The sequence below is a fragment of the Aegilops tauschii genome, chromosome 1, assembly GCF_002575655.3.
Source record: "Aegilops tauschii subsp. strangulata cultivar AL8/78 chromosome 1, Aet v6.0, whole genome shotgun sequence".
Taxonomy (NCBI): domain Eukaryota; kingdom Viridiplantae; phylum Streptophyta; class Magnoliopsida; order Poales; family Poaceae; genus Aegilops; species Aegilops tauschii.
The window spans coordinates 342,835,334-342,856,608 of NC_053035.3; positions in this window are offsets into that span (position 1 = coordinate 342,835,334).

The following is a 21,275-nucleotide window of genomic DNA, read 5'->3' on the forward strand; positions in this document are numbered from 1 at the left end:
TTGGTAGGAAAAGACCATCGCTCGTCCCCGACCACCCCCCATAAGGAAGACAATCAATAAATAAATCATGCTCCGACTTCATCACATAACGGTTCACCATACGTGCATGTTACGGGAATCACAAACTTTAGAACAAGTATTTCTCAAATCCACAACTACTCAACTAGCATGACTCTAATATCACCATCTTCATATCTCAAAACAATCATCAAGTATCAAACTTCTCATAATATTCAATGCATTTTATATGATAGTTTTTATTATACCCATCTTGGATGTTCATTATATTAGGACTAATTTTATAGCCAAAGCAAACTACCATGCTGTTCTAAAAGATTCTCAAAATAATATAAGTGAAGCATGAGAGATCAATAATTTCTATGAAATAAAACCACCACCGTGCTCTAAAAGATATAAGTGAAGCACTAGAGCAAAATTATTTAGCTCAAAAGATATAAGTGAAGCACATAGAGTATTCTGATAATTTCCGATTAATGTGTGTCTCTCCCAAAAGGTGCGTACAGCAAGGATGATTGTGGTGAACTAAAAAGCAAAGACTCAAATTATACAAGACGCTCCAAGCAAAACACATATCATGTGGTGAATAAAAATATAGCTCCAAGTAAAGTTACCGATGGACGGAAACAAAAGAGGGGATGCCTTCCGGGGCATCCCCAAGCTTAGGCTTTTGGTTGTCCTTGGATTTTACCTTTGGGTGCCTTGGGAATCCCCAAGCTTAGGCTCTTGCCACTCCTTGTTCCGTAATCCATCAAATCTTTACCCAAAACTTGAAAACTTCACAACACAAAACTTAACAGAAAATCTCATGAGCTCCCTTAGCGAAAGAAAACAAACCACCACCTTAAGGTACTGTAATTAACTCACTATTTATTTATATTGGTGTTAAGCCTACTGTATTTCAACTTCTCTATGGTTCATAACCTCCGATACTAGCCATAGATTCATCAAAATTAGCACACAACACACGAAAAACAGAATCTGTCAAAAAACAGAACAGGCTGTAGTAATCTGTATCAAACACATACATCTGGAACTCCAAAAATTCTAAAATAACTTGCTGGACGTGAGGAATTTATCTATGAATCATCTGCAAAAATAATCAACTAAATAGCACTCTCCAGTAAAAAGTTGTAGCTAATATCGTGAGCGCTAAAGTTTCTGTTTTTTACAGCAAGATCAAAAAGACTTTACCCAAGTCTTCCCAAAGGTTCTACTTGGCACAAACACTAATTAAAACATAAAAACACATCTAACCAGAGTCTAGATCAAATATATATTACTAAACAGAACCAAAAAGCAAGAAAAAAAATAAAATTGGGTTGCCTCCCAACAAGCGCTATCGTTTAACGCCCCTAGCTAGGCATAAAGCCAATGATAGATCTAGGTATTGTCATCTTTGGCATGCAATCCATAAGTGGCTCTCATAAAAGATTCATAAGGTAATTTTATTTTCTTTCTAGGAAAGTGTTCCATGACTTTCCTTAACGGAAATTGGAATCTAAGATTTCCTTCTTTCATATCAATAATTGCACCAATCGTTCTAAGGAAAGGTCTACCAATAATAATAGGACATGAAGGATTGCAATCTATATCAAGAACAATGAAATCTATGGGCACATAATTCCTATTTGCAATAATAAGAACGTCATTAATTCTTCCCATAGGTTTCTTAATGGTGGAATCCGCGAGGTGCAAGTTTAAAGAACAATCATCAAATTCACGGAAACCTAACAGATCACACAAAGTTTTTGGAATCGTGGAAACACTAGCACCCAAATCACACAAAGCATAGCATTCATGATCTTTAATTTTAATTTTAATAGTATTTTCCCACTCATCATAAAGTTTTCAAGGGATAGAAACTTCCAATTCAAGCATTTCTTCATAAGATTGCATTAAAGCATCAACGATATGTTTGGTAAAAGCCTTATTTTGACTATAAGCATGCGGAGAATTTAGCACGGATTGCAACAAGGAAATACAATCTATTAAAGAACAATTATCATAATTAAATTACTTGAAATCCAAAATAGTGGGTTCATTGCTATGTAAAGTATTGACCTCTTCAATCCAACTTTTACCAATTTTTGCATCAAGATCTAAAAACTCCGAATCATTGGGACGCCTTTTAACTAAAGTTGACTCATCTCCAGTCCCATCATTATCAAGATTCATATTGCAAAACAAAGATTTAATACACATCAATCACTTTTAGATCTTCATCCTTATTATCATGGAAACTAGGAGACACGCTTTCATAAAGCAATCTTTTTTATCACGCATCCTAGCGGTTCTTTCTTTGCACTCATCAATGGAAATTCTCATAGCTTTGAGAGACTCATTGATATCATGCTTAGGTGGAATAGATCTAAGTTTCAAAGAATCAACATCAAGAGAAATTCTATCCATGTTCCTAGCCAACTCATCAATCTTAGGCAATTTTTCTTCAAGCAAAGCATTGAAATTCTTTTGAGAAATCATAAATTCTTTAACACTAGTCTCAAAATAAGAGGGCATCTTATTAAAATTTCCATAAGAGTTGTTGTAGGAATTACCATAATTATTAGAGGAATTACTAGGATCCGTCCTAGGATTAAAGTTTCCTCTATAAGCGTTGTTACCAAAATTGTTCCTACCAACAAAATTCACATCCATAGATTCATTATTATTCTCAATCAAAGTAGACAAAGGCATATCATTGGGATCAGAAGAAACACTCTTATTAGCAAACAATTTCATAAGTTCATCCATCTTTCCACTCAAAACATTAATCTCTTCAATTGCATGCACCTTTTTACTAGTAGATCTTTAAGTGTGCCATTGAGAATAATTAACCATAATATTATCTAGGAGTTTAGTATCTCTCCTAAAGTGATTTCCATAAAAGTGCCTCCCGAGGCCGAATCTAAAAGATTCCTAGAAGCAAAATTCAATCCGGCATAAAAAATTTGTATTATCATCCATAGATTCAAACCATGTGTAGGGCAATTACGTATCATTAATTTCATCCTCTCCCATGCTTGTGCAACATGTTCATGATCAAGTTGCTTAAAATTCATAATATCATTTCTAAGAGAGATGATCTTAGCGGGAGGAAAATACTTAGAGATAAAAGCATCTTTGCCTTTATTTCATGAATCAATACTATTTTTAGGCAAAGAAGAAAACCAAGTTTTAGCACGATCTCTAAGTGAAAAACGAAATAGCTTCAACTTAACAATATCGTTATCCACATCTTCCTTCTTTTGCATATGACACAAATCAACAAAGCTGTTTAGATGGGTAGCGGCATCTTCACTAGGAAGGCCGGCAAATTGATCTTTCATGACAAAATTCAACAAGGCAGCATTGATTTCACAAGATTCAACATCGGTAATAGGAGCAATTGGAGTGCTAAGAAAATCATTGTTGTTGGTCTTGGAAAAGTCACACAATTTAGTATTATCTTGAGCCATTGTGACAAGCAAGCAATCCAACACACAAGCAAACAAGAAGCAAGCGAAAAAGAGGCGAACGGAAAAAGAGGGCGAATAAAACGGCAAGGGTGAAGTTGGGTAGAGGAAAACGAGAGGCAAAAGGCAAATAATGTAATGCGAGGGATAAGAGTTTGTGATGGGTACTTGGTATGTCTTGACTTGTGCGTAGACTCCCCGGCAACGGCACCAGAAATCCTTCTTGCTACCTCTTGAGCATGCGTTGGTTTTCCCTTGAAGAGGAAAGGGTGATGCAGCAAAGTAGCGTAAGTATTTCCCTCGGTTTTTGAGAACCAAGGTATCAATCCAGTAGGAGGCCACACGCAATTCCCTCGTACCTACACAAACAAATAAGAACCTTGCAACCAACGCGATAAAGGGGTTGTCAATCTCTTCACGGCCACTTGCAAAAGTGAGATCTGATAGAGATGATAAGATAATATTTTTTATATTTTATGATAAAGATTAAAAGTGAAGATTGCAAAGTAAACGGCAACAGAAATAGCTAGTTGATGGAAGATTAATATGATGGAAAATAGACCCGGGGCCATAGGTTTCACTAGTGGCTTCTCTCAAGATAGCATAATCTACGGTGGGTGAACAAATTACTGTCGAGCAATTGATAGAAAAGCGCATAGTTATGAGAAGATCTACGCATAATCATGTATATAGGCATCACATCCGCGACAAGTAGACCGAAATGATTCTGCATCTACTACTATTACTCCACACATCGACCGCTATCCAGCATGCATCTAGAGTATTAAGTTCATAAGAACAGAGTAACGCATTAGGCAAGATGACATGATCTAGAGGGATAAACTCAAGCAATATGATATAAACCCCATCTTTTTATCCTCGATGGCAACAATACAATACGTGTCGTTTCCCCTACTGTCACTGGGATCGAGTAACGCAAGATTGAACCCAAAGCTAAGCACTTCCCCCATTGCAAGAAAGATCAATCTAGTGGGCCAAGCCAAACTGATAATTCGAAGAGACTTGCAAAGATAACCAATCATACATAAAAGAATTCAGAGAAGATTCAAATATTGTTCATAGATAATCTTGATCATAAACCCACAATTCATCGGATCTCGACAAACACACCGCAAAAAGAGTTACATCAAATAGATCTCCAAGAAGATCGAGGAGAACTTTGTATTGAGATCCAAAGAGAGAGATGAAGCCATCTAGCTAATAACTATGGACCCGAAGGTCTATGGTAAACTACTCACACATCATCGGAGAGGCTATGGTGTTGATGTAGAAGCCCTCCGTGATCGATTCCCCCTCCGGCGGAGCGCCGGAAAAGGCCCCAAGATGGGATCTCACGGGTACAGAAGGTTGCGGCGGTGGAAATAGGGTTTCGTGGTGCTCCTGGTTGGTTTCGGGGTATATGGGTATATATAGGAGGAAGAAGTAGGTCGGTGGAGCTGCGAGGGCCCCACGAGGGTGGGGGCGCGCCTAGGGGGGCAGGCGCGCCTCCCAACCTCGTGGCCTCCTCGATTGTTTCTTGACGTCCACTCCAAGTCCTCTGGATCACGTTTGTTCCAAAAATAACTCTCCCGAAGGTTTCATTCCGTTTGGACTCCGTTTGATATTCCTTTTCTGCGAAACACTGAAATAGGCAAAAAAACAGCAATTTGCACTAGGCCTTCGGTTAATAGGTTAGTCCCAAAAATAATATAAAAGTGCTTAGTAAAGCCCATTAAACATCCAAGACTGATAATATAATAGCATGGAATAGTCAAAAATTATAGATACGTTGGAGACGTATCATGCATCTTAACAATCATATGATAAACGGCTGCCGGCTTACCCATAATTTTACTGATACAGGCTCTCGGAGCGCTAGGTTAGGCTCGGATATGCGCGTCCGGCTTAAAGCTGTCTACACTCTTGTAGAGCAGCTATATACCGGTGCTCAACGAACCATCGCTGCTACAATGCATAAGAAAACTCCTTCCACACTTATCCAAGACACTTTGAAGCAATTATCAGTGCTGCCCAAAAGAATTGACGACTTAAACCGGGGAGCTGCCAGAGCTGGTGCTTTAACTGCTTTAAGCCGGGCCAAAGCATGGCAGGCCGATCTTGATCCAGAGGATTTGGCCAATGGCTGCCCCAGTGTGAAAGAAGATGGATCGGACTTCAGCGCTGATGTCTTCGCAGAAATAGCAAGAGCTATGCGTCCGTTAGCAAGCAAACTAGCCGACGAGACCAGCTTATCCACGTACCAGGCGGCCTATGATGCCAACAACAACAAGCTTAGCTCGCCGATTCATGAGCCAACAGATCTTATTCCTCCAATTCGTAAGCACACCGTTGCCCCTGATATTGATCCATCCAATCTTATTGTTGATGAGGCTGTGTTTAGAGCGTTGATCGGTATCAACTGGGCTACGTCTGACTTCCAGCCGAGTGATGAGCAAGGAGTTGAAGATGAAGAAGAGGTGCAGGAAGATCCTGAAGCTTCAATCCTCCAACAATCATAAGCCGGTGTTCTTATCAGAATACTTTATTGTACTGATAACTTCGATGAATACTTATTCTTGTTGGGCCATCAGATGCCTTGTAATAGGCTACCTTAAACTCTCGACTTGCTGTCTCATCGCGCATATTTTGCTTTGCATGACACTATGGATCCGCCAATTTAGGATCTGCCACTTGTGCTTATGTTATTAGCAATTTGAATATGTTCCTTCATACAAACAGATTTCAAGTATCCCGGCGGTTTACCGCAGGACGGGTCATAATGCCTAATATAAAGCCACTGGTAACTAAAACAGTTTATAACCAGGGCCAGTTGAAGCATAACCATGTGTAATCATAACAAAATATATCATACCTTTGATATTTGATTATACTACCGGCTTATCATACCAATGTAGTAAGGGTGATAACCCAAAAATTTGAACACACAATGCTCTTTCTCAACTGTCATATGTTGTCGGCTTATGGTGTCATAAGCTGGAAGGGGCAATATCCCAAACCTTAGAGCACAATGCTTCCAAGTAATCCAATATCATCATGTACTGGCGACTTATAGTCCAAAGCCAGTCTGGGTTTTAACAAACACCAGATATTTTCTTATTATATACTGGCGACATGTAGTCCAAAGCCAGGCCGGGTTTAATAAACACCGGATATTTGCAACATTAGAAACCTCATTGGTTTTTAACATGTATAAAAGATAATCCTCAAAAAACTTTCCAATAAAAAACAAAAGATAACAAGGTGTTTCATAGGCTGCCAGGCCTTAAAATCAAGTGCTTTCAAGGGCCGCACAACCACTGAGTTAAACCTTCATACAAACCTTATAAGTCAGACATCACATAACCAATCGTTGTTTTAACTCTGACAAGTTCAGGGTCTGTATAAGATTGACTTGTCAAAAGTACGCCGGGTCATTCCAGGATTACCTGGGCAGAGTGGCAAACTTAAAAAGGCAGGATAACCCAGATTTTTAGGTGATTACACCTGGCTTCCAAGCCTGGCTTTTAAGCCTATTACAAGGGTCATAAAAACTCTTGTCCGCTGAACAAAGAGCCCCCAAGTAATATTTTTGAGCTGTGCTCAATGGGCACCTATGTTTGAGTTGTGCTTTGCAACAGACTCTCTTTGGTCCCTTTACCCTGGGTAGCAAGTCCCCAAGTATTGTTATAATCATGGCATATAAGCCGGATCAAAGGGTAATCATAACTTCGCTCAATGAGTCGGAAGCCCCCATGTGACCACATGAAATTTCCATAGATTCATTATTTATGAGAGATAAAACGACAGAGGCCCTGCATTATCAGGGATGCCGGCTTTATTATATTTAGCATAATATATACATTGTCAAAATATGTACATCAGAAGAGCATGTGGCTCATGTATAGTAAGGCCGAAGATGAGCAATATTCCACGGCCGGCGGGTCTCCTCCCCCGACATGCGTGAGTCCTTGTGGTCTCGAACATCGATAAGGTAGTATTACCCATTGTTCAGATTCTTGCTGACCACAAAAGGTCCTTCCCGAGGCGGGGATAGCTTGTGCATATCAGTTTGATCCTGGATAAGCCGGAGCACCAAATCACCTTCCTGAAAAGTTTTGGTCTTAACCCGGTGGCTGTGATAGCGGCGCGGATCTTGCTGGTAAATCGCCGAACGAGCCATCACAAGGTCACGCTCCTCATCCAACAGCTCAAGTGCATCCTGACGTGTTTTTTCATTATCAGCTTCAACATAAGCCGCCACACAAGGCGAGTCGTGACGGATGTCACTGGGGAGAACTGCTTCTGCTCCATAAACCATGAAGAAGGGTGTGTAACCCGTAGACCTGTTGGGGGTAGTATTGATACTCCATATGACTGAGGGTAACTCTTCCACCCAACAACCCGGTGTCCTCTGCAAAGGAACCATAAGCCGGGGCTTGATGCCTCTCAAAATTTCTTGATTGGCTCTCTCAGCATGACCATTGGACTGGGGGTGAGCCACCGATGATACATCAAGTCGAATATGCTCACGTTGACAAAACTCTTCCATGGCTCCCTTGGAGAGATTAGTGCCATTATCAGTTATGATACTGTGGGGAAAGCCAAAATGGAAAATCACCTTTTTAATGAATTGAACCGCCGTTTCCGCAACACATTTACTGACTGGCTCTGCCTCAACCCACTTTGTAAACTTGATAACTGCAACCAGGAGGTGTGTTTTTTTATCCTAGGACCTTTTGAAAGCTCCAACCAAATCAAGCCCCCAGACTGCAAACGGCCAAGTAATTGGAATCATCCTCAATTCTTGAGCCGGAACATGGGCTCGCCGTGAAAATTTCTGACATCCATCACACTTACGGACCAGGTCTTCAGCATCAGCATGAGCCGTCAGCCAATAAAATCCATGACGAAAAGCCTTAGCAACAAGAGATTTAGAACCGGCATGATGACCACAATCTCCTTCATGAATCTCTCGCAAAATTTCACGGCCTTCTTTGGGTGAAACACAACGTTGAAATGCCCCTGTGATACTACAATGATGTAGTCTCCATTGACAATGGTCATTGATTTGGACCGCCGAGTTATCTGCCTGGCCAAGGTTTCATCCTCAGGTAACTCGCCCCGGGTCATATATGCCAGATATGGAACTGTCCAATCCAGAATTACATGAAGAGCTGCTACCAACTTTGCTTCTGGGTCGGGAATAGCAAGATCTTCCTCTGTAGGCAACTTGACTGAGGGGTTATACAAAATATCTAAAAAAGTATTAGGTGGCACCGGCTTACGCTGAGAGCCTAGCCGGCTTAAAGCATCAGCCGCCTCGTTCTTCCTTCGATCATTATGCTCGACCTGATAACCCTTGATGTGACCCGCAATAGCATCAACCTCGCGACGATAAGCCGCCATGAGTGGATCCTTAGAATCCCAAGTACCAGAAACTTGTCGAGCTACCAAGTCTGAGTCGCCAAAGCACCTCACCCGACTTAAGTTCATCTCCTTAGCCATCCGAAGACCGTGGAGCAAGGCCTCGTATTCAGCTGCATTGTTAGTGCAAGGGAACATCAATCGGAGAACATAACAAAATTTATCACCTCGAGGGGAAGCTAGCACGACTCCAGCCCCCGAGCCCTCCAATTGCCTGGACCCGTCAAAGTGAATAGTCCAATATGTGTTATCTGGCTTTTCTTCAGGCATCTGCAGCTCTGTCCAGTCATTGATGAAATCCACCAATACTTGAGACTTGATGGATGTGCGAGGCATATACTTCAGACCATGAGGTCCAAGCTCAATGGCCCACTTGGCTATCCGACCTGTGGCTTCTCTGTTTTGAATAACATCCCCTAAAGAAGCAGAACTAACCACGGTGATGGGATGACCCAAAAAATATTGCTTAAGCTTCCGGTTGGCCATGAACACTCCATATACAAGCTTCTGCCAGTGCGGATACCTCTGCTTGGATTCAATAAGTACCTCACTGATGTAGTAAACCGGCCTTTGAACTGGATATTCCTTGCCTGCCTCCTTTCGTTCCACCAAAATAGCTACGCTGACAGCCCGGTCATTAGCAGCCACATACAACAACAACGGCTCCTTGTCAATAGGAGCAGCAAGAATGGGCGGCTCAACCAGCTGCTTCTTCAAGTCCTCAAATGCTGCATTAGCGGCGTCACTCCAGACAAAATTATTTGTCTTTTTCATCATCTGATACAGAGGGATAGCCTTCTCTCCCAACCGGCTTATGAACTGGCTTAGGGCCGCAATACGACCCGCCAGACGCTGAACATCATTGATACACGCCGGCTTAGCCAAAGAAGTAATGGCTTTGATCTTCTCCGGATTAGCTTCAATGCCTCTGTTAGAAACCAGAAAACCCAAGAGCTTGCCTGCCGGCACACCAAAAACGCATTTGGCCGATGCCGTGGTTTTGTCACGGCAGATGTCCTGGAGAAAGGACTTAGTAGTGGAGCCATCGCTACGGGTTAACTTAAAGGGGTTAAAGCGGACAAGGGACGCAAGAGAGTTTTATACTAGTTTGGCCCCTTACGGTGAAGGTGAAAGCCTATGTCTTGTTGTGATGGAATTGCTGGGGTTTCGATGACCAGGGAGCGAATACGCTTTGCCTGAGTCTCGAGTTGTTGTCTGTTGTCCTTGAACCGCCGCCGGGTCGTCCCCTTATATACATGGGTTGACACCCGCCGGTTTACAGAACCCCGAGGCCGGCTCATAATCGTGTCCGGCTCGGTCTCTGCTACTTCTATCTTACAACACAAGTTTACATATCAATGCCGGTTTATGTCTACAGGCCTTAAACCGGCTTTGGGCCCTGGGCCTCCATAAAGCGTCACCGTCTGTCTTCATGGACTTCAGATACAGATGAACTACTTATGGGGTTAACCCGGCCTCTCCTGGCCGGTTTACGCCCAGTGGTAATATCCCCAACATTAGGCCCCAGATTGATTTGAACTGGTTCACGTCAATCCTCAATACTTAAGAAATTTTCTTCTTCAACATCTTCACATAATCTTGTAAACCGCCGTGACATCATCTTCTAGGATCATGGTAAACCACCGTGATGTCACCTGTTATTTAAAACTGTGTATAATCCACCTTCATTAACGAGCCTCCGACAATCGAGGTGACAGCTCCGCCTCATATCCAAAATTTAGGCTCCTCGATTTTTGCGCCTGACGCTTATCTTTCTGCCCTTATAAATAGGGCCAGGGGGTCTTTCCATTTTCCCCCTCGTGCCTCTTCGCGTTGTCGTCTTCCTTGCGCCGACCGACCCTCAAGCTCTGTCGCCGCCGTCATCCTTCGCCTCTGCTTCAACAAAGGCCGCTGCATCAACCTGAACGTATCAGAGAAAAAGCAGTGATCCTCCGCTGCTTCCTCCTGCACCAGTAAGTCCCTCTTCTTCTCGCCCTAGATCTGCCATTAGGGTTCGTCGTTCTTCGTAGTTTGAAGCTGTTCTTCCTTCGGTAGCACCAATGACCGGTTAGATCTGGCTATTTTCAGCGCCTTCTATAGTTTAGACTCCTTTCTTCTTGTTAAGGCACCTGCTTGATATCCAACTCCTCTGAACTCACTGAACTTTTTGAGCGCTTGATGTTAGACCAGAGTATATTTTGATTATCCAACGCACGGCAGATCTGAAATTCTCATGCCAAACTGTGAAACTTGTTTTTCCCTTCACTTATACATCTTTAATACCAGATTGGGCGGTTTAACTTCATATATAAAATGATGACCCAGTAGATACCATTAGTCCCCTGTTGAACCGCCAATGCTTGCACCATTGTACTGTTTCCATTGTCAGACTCCGGTTTACGAATAACCAATTCCGGTTTATCAATATGCTTGTATCCTTATACTGCTGTATAGTTGTCCACTTTAAATCTTAAACCGGCAATAATCATGTTTCAGATTTCCATTGCCATGGCCAAGCAAGTCTATGAATGCAATTGGGCTCCCTCTCGAGTAACCGAAGAGCAGTTAAACAATCTTGTTAAAACGGGCGCTTTAGCCAAAAAAGATGTCATCCACTGGAGGGTCCCTGGCCCGGAAAATCCTCCTACACCCAAGGACGGAGAGGTAGTCGTGTTTGCTGACCATCTGAGTCGAGGTTTTAGCCCTCCCGGTTCGAAATTTTTCCGAGATGTACTAGCCAACTTTCAGTTGCGCCCTCAAGACATCGGTCCCAATTCTGTGACCAACATCTGCCACTTCCAAGTCTTCTGTGAGGTTTACCTGCAAGAGGAACCTACAGTCGAACTGTTTAGGGATTTCTTTCACTTAAACCGTTGCACAGAGTTCTTGGATGGACCCAATACGGAACTAGGCGGAATGGCGGTTCAGAAAAGGAAAGAAGTCACCTTCCCTCATCCCAAATTCCACAGTCACCCCAAAGAGTGGAACCAGACTTGGTTTTATTGCATGGATACCTCTCCATCTGATGAAAGCCCCCTGTCTGGTTACCGCCCTGAACGCCTGAGCAACACACATCCTTTTCCTCAGAGGTTGAATTCAAGAGAAAGGGCCAACTATGCTCCTCAATTATCAAAGCTCAGAGCCTTCATGGCAAATGGTTTGACAGGAGTTGATCTTGCTTGTTGTTGGATAAGCTGGAGTATTCTCCCCTTAAGCCGGCGCTCCGGTTTGATGTGTGAGTATACGGGGAGTTTGAAGGATGCTCAGCGGCACATTGACATTCAGCTTACAGATGCAGAAGTCACTGAGGCTGTAAAAAAGATATTGAACGAACCGGAGGCTGTCTGTGCCCAAACCGGACTACTCCCTTTCTGCACCTTCAACAAACCACCAGCTGTAAGAATCATATAATCTTTTTATCTGAAGTTGCTTCTGTCCAAATATTCTCTGAAAGTGTGATTATTTTCTGACAGGGTGATGATCCGTTCTGGAACAAGAAACCATCACAAGACAAACCGGCGAAGCCGCAAGACAAACCGGTCAAGCCAGTTCGTCCAAAGACCAAGGTTGTTAAAGAACCTGCCAAGAGAAGGACCACTGCATCCTCCGACCTACCAGCTGATGACGATGTGGGTAATCCGGAACCAGAGGTAGAACTTGACTCTCTTGGTTCATTTTTCGTACACCTCATTGACAATGATTATTATCAGGACGACGCTGAAGGCAGTCATGCTGACGATGTAGAGGTAATCATTCTTTCCTCCGATTCAGATCCTCTGCCGACATCGAAAATCCGTCGAGCAAACCGGAAAGTAAAATTTTCTCACCCCCTTTCTTACTTGGACCCAAACTTTTTTTTTGAAGACACAGCAGCACGAAGCTCGCCGCACAACCCGGCACAGCGGCCAGGTAGTTACCTCCGCCGGTTTACCGAACAGTCCGGTTCGGAAACGCCGATCAGAGGTCTCTTATCCCATTGATACTTCATGCCCCAAAGTAGGTTGTTTCCGCCAGCCTCTTAACCCGTCTGATTCAAATTATCAGGGTACTTCTCACTCATCTTCTGGCGAGTCGCCGGCCACAAAACTTCCACCCCTCAAAACGGTTCTTGGGTGAGCTATACACTTGTTGTTATCCTTGATGTTGTTATTTTGATATATTGTACTGATCCTTATGTTTATTTTTCTCAGCGCCAGGCCCAGACCCAGCAAGAAAGCTCGGTTAAATAAACCAGCTGATGAAGACGTGGCTGTTGAACCGGAGAAAGCTCCAGATCCTGAAGAGACCAACATTGATGTCATACTGAATGACCCACCGCCTCAAGATCATGACTTCGTTGCTGAGCAAGCAGAAGTTGACACCACAAGCCATGCTGACCAGCCAACCAGCCCTGTCCGAACTGACAATAAACCGGCAAGTCCAGTTAAGAATACTGACAAACCGCCAACCCCAGTAACGGCTGCTGATGACAAAGATGATGACATTATTATTACTGGCACTGGCCATACCGCTCCGGGCAATCCTGTCGCTTTGTCAAAGCATACTGCCAAAGATGAGCTCTCTGCAATTGGCAAAGGCAAATGGAACGCCGATTTGTCAAATTACGCCCATCTGAATGCTCAAGACCTTCACTCTGGCTTCCTGAACCGTCTGTACACTAGCCGTGACTATGAAGCCGGTTTGGTAAATATGATGAAGGAGCGATATGAGATAACTTTCATAAGTGTTTCTCTCTTATATTTAATTGCAGCTTATCAACTCCAGTAGCCCCCAAGTGACGGTTTACGATACCAATTTAAACCGGGACTTAGTAACAATTTCATGTTTGCAACAATGCATCTTAACTTCACTGATGTAGCCCCCAAGGGTCGGTTTAACTTTATAAAGATGAACCGGGACTTTGTAGAAGAATTCCCATATCAGCATTTTATGAGCAAATACACATTAGCCCCCAAGTGCTAAGCTTAATACTTGTATTGTGCTTGGGACTTGTAAAAATTTCTGATTAAAAGCAAATATGCATTAGCCCCCAAGTACTAAGGGCATAACTTGTTATGTGCTTGGTACTTCAAATATGTACTATCAACTCATTATATATCTGTCTCTTTATAGGCTGAGCTGAGCAAAAAGGAATCTCAAATCGCCGATCTGCAAGAAAATATCAAGTCCCAACAGGCCGAAGCTTCCAAGGCAAAAGATGAGCTGACGAGCGCCTTAGCCGCTATGGAAAAGCTAAAGGAGAGCTTCAACAAGGAGCGGGCGGATTGGAACACAGAGAAATCCGCTTTGCAGAAAAGAGCTGAAAACACAGAGGCAGCTCTCGAACCGGTGGTAGATGAGCTGACTGGTGTAAAGCGGCAAGTAGATGCGATGACCGTTGCTGTGTTTGGTAAGCATCCTTGCTTTATTCTTTCAACATATCTTCCCATGTGTTGCTGGTTTACTGATGTTTATAATGATGCAGGAACTCGTATTAGCCATCTGGGCTCTGACGTACAGAAGAAATTGAAAGGGGCCTATACTCTAATAGAGCAGCTGTATACCGGTGCGCAGCGGATCATCTGCACCGCTTCACACAATAAACCTCCACCAACATTGATCAAGGACACCTTGGAAAGGCTATCCATGCTGCCTGCCCAGGTTGGAGAACTAAAGAAAGCTGCAGCAAGGGCTGGAGCTCCGACCGCTCTAACCCGGGCAAAGGCGTGGGTGCCTGATCTTGATCCGATGGACGTGGCTAAAGGCTTCCCAAGCTTAAAAGAAGACGGATCAGAATTTGGCCAGGAGGATCTCCGCGCCATAAACCGGGAAGTACGTCCACTGGCTTGTCAATTGGCTGAAGAAGCTGATCTCTCATACTATCAGGCAAGTTATGATGATAAGAATAGACGGGTTGCTGCACCAATTCCGGAAGCGCAAAATCTGATCCCTCCAATCCGCAGCCACCAGGTCAAGCTGATAAGCAATCATAATCCGGGGGCCGGTTTAGTCTTCCATGTGCTGCAATGCTTATTGAGAAACAATTATCCCTTTGGGCACTGAAATGCCTTGTAATAGGCTAGTTAAAACACCATGTCTGTTATGCCTTCGTGCATGTTTATCTGCCACTGATGCGTGTTAATCCGCCATGCTTTAAGATATGATGTTCATAATCCATAGCTATTTATTCAAGTTGTTCCTGCAGATAAGAAGCTTAAAGCGCCCTGGCGGTTTACCACCGGGCAGGTCATGATACCCAAATATATATATGACCACGGTTTATAACCAAGGTTGTAAAAGATAACCAAATATGGAAATATATGATACCTGGGACCTTTAGGCATGATGTTGGGTGACCAACTTTGTAGTGAGGGCCATAACCCTACTCTGGAGGATAAGTAACTCCTATTATATGATACCGGTTTACAATAAAACCAGTCCGGGTTGTGATAAACACCGCTTATTCCATACTGGTGACTTTGAGTCAAAACCAGACCGGGCTAATAGTCTCCGGATTATAATTTGATCGTGTACTGGCAACTTGTAGTTGACAGCCTAACCGGGTTGATAAACACCGGTTTAAAAACATCACAAATCTTATGAAAACAAATAAAACTTAGCAAAAGGCAAATAAAAACCGTTGTAGTCGAGGCTTTTCACGGGCTGCCAGGCCCTAAATTCGACAGCAAAAAATCCCCAAGCAACATTGTGAGCTGTGCTCAGTGGGTGCCTATGTTTGAGCTGTTGTTTTACAACACTCTCTTTGGCCCCGGATTGATGTGGCTTTGAGCCGATCAAGAGGTGTGACTGTGGTTCGGATACCACCAAGCCCCCAAGTGATGTTGTGGCATTGCGCCGATCAAGAGGTGTAGCTATGGTTCGGGTACGACCAAGCCCCCAAGTGATGCTGTGGCATTGCGCCGATCAAGAGGTGTAGCTATGGTTCGGATACGACCAAGCCCCCAAGTGATGTTGTGGCATTGCGTCGATCAAGAGGTGTAGCTATGGTTCGGATACGACCAAGCCCCCAAGTGATGCTGTGGCATTGCGCCGATCAAGAGGTGTAGCTATGGTTCGGATACGACCAAGCCCCCAAGTGATACTGTGGCATTGCGCCGATCTAGAGGTGTAGCTATGCTTCGGATACGACCAAGCCCCCAAGTGATGCTGTATAAAGCTTAGAGAAGCTAAATCAAGGGGTAAACAGGACGCCGCTTTGTAAGCTCCATGTAACCACACATGATGTAAGAAAAACAACAGATACCCCGCTTTAGCCGAGGTTCCGGTTTATTATATTGATCATAATATATACATTGTCATAATATGTACATAAGCAGAGCCTATAGCTCAAGTATAGTAAGGCCGAAGATGAGCAATATTCCACGGTCGGTTGGTCTCCTCCTCCGATTTACGCGAGTCTTTGCGCTCTTGAACATCGATTAGGTAGTACGACCCGTTGTGTAGATTCTTGCTGACCACAAAGGGTCCTTCCCAAGGGGGGATAGCTTGTGCATATCCGTCTGATCCTGGATGAGCCGACGCACCAAATCACCTTCTTGAAAGGTTTTGGTTCTAACCCGGCAGCTATGATAACGACGCAGATCTTGCTGATAAATCGCCAAACGGGCTGCCGCCATGTCACGTTCCTCATCTAACAGGTCAAGAGCTTCCTGCCATGCCTTCTCATTGTCAGCTTCAACATATGCCGCTACACGAGGCGAGTCATGACGGATGTCACTAGGAAGAACTGCTTCCGCTCCATAAACCATGAAAAATGGTGTGTATCCTGTCGATCTGTTGGGTGTGGTATTGATGCTCCACAACACATAAGGTAACTCCTCAACCCAACAACCCGGCGTACATTGCAAAGGAACCATAAGCCGGGGTTTGATGCCTCTCAAGATCTCTTGATTGGCCCTCTCCGCTTGACCATTAGACTGTGGGTGAGCCACTGATGACACGTCAAGCCGGATGTGCTCACGTTGACAGAACTCCTTCATGGCACCTTTTGACAGATTGGTACCATTGTCTGTTATAATGCTGTGTGGAAAGCCGAACCGGAATATCACCTTTTTGATGAATTGAACCACCGTGGCTGCGTCACACTTACTAACTGGCTCTGCCTCCACCCACTTCCTGAACTTATCAACCGCCACCAAAAGGTGGGTCTTCTTGTCCTTGGACCTCTTTAAAGGCCCAACCACATCCAGCCCCCAAGTTGCAAACGGCCAGGTGATTGGAATCATCCTCAATTCTTGAGCTGGTACATGAGCGCGTCTTGAGAATTTCTGACAGCCATCACATCTTTTTACCAAGTCCTCGGCGTCAGCATGAGCTGTCAACCAATAGAAATCGTGATGAAACGCCTTGGCCACCAAAGATTTTGAACCGGCGTGGTGACCACAATCTCCTTCGTGGATCTCACGCAAAATTTCACGGCCTTCCTCAGGAGACACAAAGCGTTGAAACACCCCTGTCACACTACAATGATGTAACTCTCCATTGATAATAGTCATGGACTTGGACCGCTGGATTATCTGCCTGGCCAGAGTTTCATCCTCTAGTAACTCACCCCGGTTCATATACGCCAGATATGGAACCGTCCAATCCGGGATAACATGAAGGGCCGCCACCAATTGAGCCACCGGATCAGGAACAGCCAAATCCTCTTCACCAGGGAGCTTGACGGACGGATTATGCAAAACATCCAGGAAGACATTAGGTGGAACCGGTTTACGTTGGGAACCCAGGCGGCTTAAAGCGTCCGCCGCTTCATCCTTCCGCCGATCCACATGATCCACCTGATAACCTTTAAAGTGACCTGCAACATGTCCACCTCACGACGATATGCTGCCATTAGTGGGTCCTTGGAATCCCAAGTGCCGGACACTTGTTGAGCCACCAGATCCGAGTCACCGAAGCACTTAACTCGGCTTAGGTTCATCTCCTTAGCTATCCGAAGACCATGGAGTAAAGCCTCATATTCAGCTGCATTGTTAGTGCAAGGGAACATTAAACGGAGAACATAACAAAACTTATCACCTCGTGGGGAAGTTAATACGACTCCAGCCCCCGATCCCTCCAATTGCCTGGACCCATCAAAATGAATAGTCCAATAAGTATGATCCGGCTTCTCCTCTGGCGCTTGTAATTCTGTCCAATCATTGATGAAATCCACAAGTGCCTGAGATTTGATCGCCGTTCGGGGTATGTATTTCAACCCGTGAGGCCCGAGCTCGATAGCCCACTTAGCAATCCGGCCAGTTGCTTCCCTGTTCTGGATTATATCCCCCAAAGGAGTAGAGCTGACCACCGTGATGGGATGACCTTGGAAATACTGCTTAAGCTTCCGGCTTGCCATGAAAACCCCATACACCAATTTTTGCCAATGCGGGTACCTCTGCTTGGACTCAATAAGTACCTCACTGACATAGTAAACCGGCCATTGAACCGGATATTCCTTTCCGGCCTCCTTGCGCTCCACCACAATAGCCACACTAACAGCCCGAGCGTTAGCTGCCACATATAGCAACAATGGCTCTTTATCAACCGGAGCAGCGAGAACCGGCGGATTAGCCAGCTGCCGCTTTAAGTCCTCAAATGCTTCATTAGCGGCGTCACTCCAGACGAAGTTATCCATTTTCTTCAGCATCTGATACAAAGGGATGGCCTTCTCGCCAAGGCGACTGACAAACCGGCTCAACGCGGCAATCCGGCCTGCCAGGCGTTGAACATCATTGATACACTTCGGTTTAGCCAAGGAGGTGATGGCTTTGATCTTTTCCGGATTAGCTTCAATGCCCCTGTTAGACACCAAAAAGCCCAAGAGCTTGCCTACAGGTACACCAAAGACACACTTGGTCGGATTAAGCATCATTTTATAAACCCGCAGGTTATCAAAGGTTTCCTTCAAGTCATCAATCAATGTCTCCTTCTTCCTTGATTTTACCACAATATCATCCACATAGGCATGAACATTGCGGCCGATCTGTTTATGAAGAAAATTCTGCACACACAGTTGATAAGTCGCATGGGCACTCTTGAGCCCAAAGGGCATGGACACATAGCAGAAGGCTCCAAAGGGAGTTATGAAGGTTGTCTTCTCCTGGTCCTTAACTGCCATTTTGATCTGATGATAACCAGAATATGCATCCAAAAAGCTTAAACGCTCACAACCCGCCGTAGCATCAATAATTTGATCAATACGGGGAAGGACAAAAGGATATGCTGGACAAGCGTTGTTGAGACCTGTGTAGTCCACACACATACGCCAAGTGCCATTCTTCTTGAGGACCAGCACCGGATTAGCCAACCACTCAGGATGGAATACTTCAACGATAAATCCAGCCGCCAAGAGTCTGGCTACTTCTTCTCCAATAGCCTTGCGTCTTTCTTCATTGAACCGGCGGAGAAACTGCTTGACCGGTTTATACTTGGGATCAACATTGAGAGTGTGCTCAGCGAGTTCTCTCGGTACACCTGGCATGTCAGAAGGCTTCCATGCATCACGGATGAACTCGATGACCGCGCTTTCCTATTTCGGATCCAAGTTAGCGCTAATGCTAAACTGCTTGGACGAATCGCCAGGCATGAAGTCAACAAGCTTAGTCTCATCAGACGATTTAAACTTCAGGGCCGGATCATGCTCTGTAGTTGGTTTCTTCAACGAATTCATATCTGCCGGATCAACATTGTCCTTGTAAAACTTCAACTCTTCTGTTGCACAAACCGACTCAGCATAAGCCGCATCACCTTCTTCACACTTCAGAGCAATCTTGCGGCTCCCATGCACGGTTATAGTTCCCTTGTGACCCGGCATCTTGAGCTGCAGATAGACATAACAAGGCCGTGCCATAAACTTAGCATAAGCTGGTCGTCCAAATAGGGCATGATACGGGCTTTTGATTTTCACCACTTCAATGGTCAAAGTTTCTGATCTTGAGTCATGCTCATCTCCAAAAGCCACCTCCAGAGCTATCTTACCAACAGGATACGCCGATTTACCAGGCACCACACCATGGAACACCGTGTTGGACGGTTTAAGATTTTTATCTGTTAACCCCATGCGACGGAAAGTTTCATGATAAAGGATATTGATACTACTCCCTCCGTCCATGAGTACCTTTGTGAACTTATAGCCTCCCACCTGAGGTGCCACCACCAACGCCAGATGACCCGGATTGTCAACCCGGGGTGGATGATCTTCTCTACTCCACACAATCGGCTGCACTGACCAGGGCAAATAACGGGGCACCGCCGGTTCTACGGCATTCACCACCCTTTTATGAAGCTTATGATCGCGCTTGTCCAAGCTAGTGGTGAAGACATGATACTGTCCGCTATTCAACTGCTTCGGGTTGCTCTGGTAACCCGACTGCTGCTGCTGCTGATTGCCCTGATGATTATAGCCACCTTGGTTACCCTGATTACTTTGATTGTTATGTCCACCCTGATTACCGTGGAAGCCTGAACCGGAATATCCTCCGCCATAACCCGGCCCATGAGAGCAGGGGGCCCGAACCGCCTCCTGTTCCATGATCATACCAGAAAGAATCGGAATTTTTGAACTCTTGCATGATGTGACAATCTTTCCAGAGGTGCGCGGACGGGTCCTCCTTCGTCCCATGCTTTGGACAAGGCTGGTTCAACAGATAAGACAAACGGTCCGGATTAGGACTTGGCCTTCCACCACGCTGGGGCGGTTTACCCTTACGCCGCTGGCCCTTGACATGTGTATTAGTATTAGCCACAAAGTCTAAACCGTGGTCCGCCTTACGCTTGCCGCCGTTTCCATGACCCGCCGGGTTGTGGTGCTACCCCTTGGCGTTGCCACTCTTTTTTCCCTTCCCTGTCTTATCATCGTCAGACTCGGGGTCCTTGGTACTATCAGAGTCGGCATACTTCACCAGTGCAGCCATGAGGGTTTCCATGTCATTACAATGACGTTTGAGCCGTCCCAACTTCAACTTCAGGGGTTCAAACCGGCAATTGCCTTCCAATGTTAAAACTGCGGTGTCAGCGTTGATGCGGTCCGATGAATGCAAAATCTCCGAAACCCGGCGCACCCAATGGGTTGTTGACTCTCCTTCCTCCTGGACACAGGCAGCTAAGTCCACAATTGACATGGGCTGCTTGCATGTATCCTTGAAATTCTGAATAAACCGGGCTCTCAACTCGGCCCATGACCTGATAGAATTAGCCGGTAAGCTCTTTAACCAAGTGCGGGTTGTCCCTTCTAGCATCATGGTGAAGTATTTCGCACATGCCGCATCATCCACATCCAGCATCTCCATGGCCATCTCATAGCTTTCGACCCATGTTTCAGGGGATAAATCGGCGGTGTAATTCTGCACCTTGCGTGGGCCCTTCAAATCCTTGGGCAGGCGCACATTGCGTAAC